Source organism: Penaeus chinensis, chromosome 11 (assembly GCF_019202785.1).
Source record: "Penaeus chinensis breed Huanghai No. 1 chromosome 11, ASM1920278v2, whole genome shotgun sequence".
Taxonomy (NCBI): domain Eukaryota; kingdom Metazoa; phylum Arthropoda; class Malacostraca; order Decapoda; family Penaeidae; genus Penaeus; species Penaeus chinensis.
The window spans coordinates 10,651,105-10,656,129 of NC_061829.1; positions in this window are offsets into that span (position 1 = coordinate 10,651,105).

Consider the following 5,025-nt stretch of genomic DNA (forward strand, 5'->3'; position numbering starts at 1 on the left):
TTTGTTCCCTTTCCCTGCTATTCCGTTCTTCATACCCAGGCCAATAAAAGGGATAATATTTTCTTTATACACCGACATTCAGGAGTCATTTTTCCTCCAATAAAACTGGTGTCGCTGCCTTGTACATTCAGAGACGGGGAGGGAAGGATGGTGGGGGTTGTTGGAAGGGGGGTAGGTATATAGGGGATGGGTGTTCTGCCCCCCTCACTATCTATTGCTCATGGGTATGGGGGGTATAGGAGTGGGGGGGGGGGCAGCGATAGGGGTAAGGGTAGGGGTGAGAGAGATTGGTGGGAAGTACAGACCAGAGTTGAAGGGGGAGGGATGTTGCTACCAAAGGGAGGGAGGGGGCAGGCGTTTGATATGTAAGGTAAAGAGGGAGAGTGTGTTGATGTGGGAACGAGGGAGGGAGCAAGGAATTAATATAAAAAAGAGAGAGGGAGGGAGGGAAAAGGGATGTTAATATCAGAGGTAAAGTGGGAAGGGGTATTAATACCAAAGGTAAAGGGAGAGGGAACTGAAATCAAAGGTATAGTCTGGAGATCATTTTAGGAACTGTAAACTACTATACACCTTCCCCTCTTCCAGCACTAAAGGGATCATATCACTAAGGGAATCAGGGGATAGAAAAAGAGAGCGGGAGGCTGAGAGCAGCTAAGAGGGACCGAAAGGGGCTGAAAGAAGCTGGCAGGAGAACACAGATACCCTCTACAGATTCCTTACTATCACTCACAGCATTATTTCAGGCCGGTTGCTGCAAGGACGTCTCCAACTGTGTTCGCCAGCTCGGGCAGAAACCACCAGAGGGGAGGGGAAGTGAGAGGCGGAGGGAGAGGGAGAAGGAGAGGGAGGAAGGGGGGTGGGACGGCGGCCACGGACTCCTTTTTGGGATGACAGCATCGCGTATTTTGTCGACAGGGTTGGGGCTCATGAATTTATTGATGTGTTGGGATGGGGACAAGGAATATGGGCCAGTTCCTGTTTTCTTGGTCTTTTTTTTCTCTCTCTCTTTCTCGTTGCCTTATTTTTCCCCCTTTCTTGCTCTTCTTTTATTTTCTTTCTCAACTCTTTATCTACTTGCTCTTTCTTCTCTCTCTATCTCTCTCTCTCTATCTATCTATCTATCTATCTATCTATCTATCTATCTATCTATCTATCTATCTATCTATCTATCTATCTATCGATCTATCTATCTCTCTCTCTCTCTCTCTTTCTATTATTTTTTCTCCCTCGTCTTCGCGTTATCCCTCGTCATCTATCTTATCTGATCTTTCTACTCTTCTTCTTTCTTGCTTCTTATTCTTCATCTTTATTCAATATTTATTCTTATCCTTAATTTTTATTTCCTTTCCCTAAAGTCTTCCACTTTCACATGAAAACTGTTATTCATATTTCTACTAATACAACTCACATCATATTTCACATTTCATAACAATATACAGTAAAAAATTGTTATATGTTTCAAATACCACAAGTATCCTTGGCACAAGTATCTCTCTTCATCAAATTGGAAAATGTGTAGAGGATCCTAGTGGTTCAAATGCAATGCAAACACTCTTTCCATATTCATAGATTATAATTGTCTTACATAGCCCATTTAGCTGCAATTATCTTGAAAATATCGAGTGTGTGTAGTGAACGTGTTGTATGTATGTTCTTATTTATGAGAGTGTGTATATTTTTGGTTGTTTGCGAGTGCGTGCGCGTGTGTGGGTGTGTTTACGAAAGTACATGTGTGCGTTTATGAGTGTTTGTCTGACCGTCTGTCTCTCTGTGTGTATGAGTGTGTATGAAAATGTTTTGGGTCTATACTTGGCATGATAATTCATTTTGTCTCACTCTTTCTCTCTCTCTCTCTCTCTTTCTCTTTTTCTCTCTCTCTTTATCTATCACTATCTATCTATCTATCTCTCTATTTGTCTATCTATCTATATCTAGTGTGTGTGAGTCTGTGTGACTCATATGTGTCTGAAATTATGTGTACATTTATATGTATGTGACTCTACACGTGGCAAGATATCGACAGGTTTGTGCGTCTGTCTGTCTGTAAGAATGTGTCTAAAATTATGTGTATATTTGTGTGTGTGTTACTTTATACGCGACATGATATCGATAGGTAAATTCACCACTATACATTTTCTGAACTAAAAAATAAACTGACAAAATTAAAAAAGATCCTCCTAATCAGGCGATTTTTCAAACTAGAGAATAAAAAAAGCATTCCCGTTTTGCCACTTCCATCTTCGCCAATTCACTCTCCGGAATTTTTTAACTAGAAAATAAACTGACAAAAAAAAAATATATATATATCCTCCTAATCAGGCGATTTTTCAAACTAGAGAATAAAAAAAACATTACCATTTCGCATTCCGTCGCTACTTCCAACTTCGCCAATTCACTCTCCGGAATTTAACACGCTTGAATTCCCATTGTTGTGATCCACCCTGTCTTCTTATCGGCGCGATGTGTACAACTCTACGGCTCCAACCAGCCACATTTCAATACCCACTTCCCGACTTCCACTGAACAACACTTGTCCTCTCATTACATTCGCTATGTTGCCTTAACTACTTGTATGGCGTTGATAATTTACACGCGAGGCCATTAGCAGCCTTAATGTGTTGCCAGACTTGGGTAAGTGTTCTGGTTATTGCTTAAGATCAGCCATTTAAGATGATTTTCTGTTCTTTTCCATTATCATTATCGTGAGTGTAATGATTTTCTTTCCGGTTGTAACGATGATGGTGATCTCGCGTCTTTTTTTAGTACTCGAGTATCTGCTCTGGTTATTGTTATCGGAAATAATGCTTATTCTTATACCTTAATACTAATACCATTTCTATTTAAATTTCATTATTACAACCGTCCCAACATGTTATTTTTGTTATCATTTTCGCTGCGTTGTATCTTTGTCACCTACTCATCAAAAGTACATCATTATATCCAATAAAGAATAAAAGCAGCGTAATGTGATAATACACGATCATAGAAATAAGAGCTTCTCCATGCGAAAAAAAAAGGTTTTAAAATCAACCGTGCAATTTCTAATGTTCGAGTCCCTTTCCTGGCTGGATTATTTTTGCTTTCGAATCAGTAATGAGATTGTTGGCGAGATTCCCTTTAAAGTACATCCCCTGTTTAAAAAAGAGAGAAAAAAATAGCATTGTATGAAATGTTTGCATTACTTATGACACTGTGTAGAGATTGCAATCTTTTTATTTCCCCTCATATATCTAAAAAGCGTGCATGATTGCAAAGTAGAGAGGTCAACCACCCTTCATATACTAATTTCAGCAGCCGTATCACGGAGCTTAATGCAACTGTATGTTCGTAATTCTGCACAATTCCATCGAAATGAGCATATTAGAACAGCACGATCACAATAGACAATCTGGTACACCTGCGACACTGAATCAGGTAAAAGGGAATTTAATCATTCTATTAAAGCGATGAAAGGAGAGACAGCGAAAGATAATGCAAAAAAAAAAAAAAAAAAAAAAAAAAAAGGAGTTCAGAATTCAAGAACACAGGTTACAGAAAGCAGAATAGTGCTACACTAAAACTGTAATGTCTGCCAAATTTCCCCCTAACTACGCTTTCCTCTGCCCTCGCTGTCTTGTGCTTAGCAGAACACCTGTTCCAAGCCAACGACGGCATCGAAAGCGGGCCTGAGTGAATTTTAATCGACGTATTTTAGACTCTCTATCTACCACTCCTTCATCTATCGAAATATCTAAACACAAAAAAACACGTCAATAAATAAATAAATAAGATAATAACAAACAAACAAACGTAATGAATATTTGAAAATAGGAAAACCAATGCTAATCTAATCACCAATCTTTTTCATGTACACCAGCGTACAATTCTCCGATGCCTGACGAATGTTTTTCTCCCCCCATCATTTAAGGGCAGGGACCCCTCTCTTCGCCGCCTCCGCCCCGCTGTCAATGGCACATAAAATTTACATTTCTAGGGGCTGCTCCTCGCTCTAATACATTACTGAGGCAGCTGAGGGACAGGCTTCTACCAGGCCCGACAGCCAGCTTTCTTTACATCCGGGAATTTAGGGGGAGACAGGAAAAGGTAGGATGGGGGGGGGGGGTTAAGAGGGGGATACTGTCTATACATATATGCAGACAGATAAACACGTAGTTAGATAGATAGATGCATAGACAGACAGTTGAATAGATAGATAGATAGATGAATAAGTGAATATATAGATATATTGACAGATGAATAGATTGATAGATTAACAGATAGATAGATAGATGAATAAACAGTTAAATAGATATAATGATGATGATAATGATACTCTCAATAATAATACTTATGATAATGATAATAATTATAATAGTAGTGATAATAATGATATCACTAATGATAACAATAATAATGATAATAACAATTATTATTATAATAGCAGTAATAACGTTAATAATGACAATTACAATAATAATAATGATAATGGTAATAATAATAATAATGACAATAACGATAATAATAATAATAATAATAATAATAATAATGATAATGATGAAAATAAAAATGATAATGACCGACATACATACATAATCATATGTTTACAGACAGACAGACAGATATATATATATATATATATATATATATATATATATATATATATATATATATATATATACATAGATAGATAGAAAGATGGATAGATAAATAGATAGCTAAATAGGTAGACAGGCAAATAGACAGATATAGAAAGATAGGTAGATAAATAGATAGATATATAAGCAAACAGACAAACATACCGATGTATAGCTAAACAAACACTAAACAAATAAATGAACACGTAGATAAACAAATAAACAAAAACAGAGAAAGACGAGATCTCCCTCTACCGTGAACTCTTAAACCTACTCGCAGGATCTACTAATACGATAAAGACCTCGAAATCTGAAATATTTATGCCGGTCCATCACAAGAATCTCGTCTTGGATTCTTAGGGTAAAGATTTTTTTTGGTTTCTTCGTGGATTTTTGTTTTTCTGTTTTC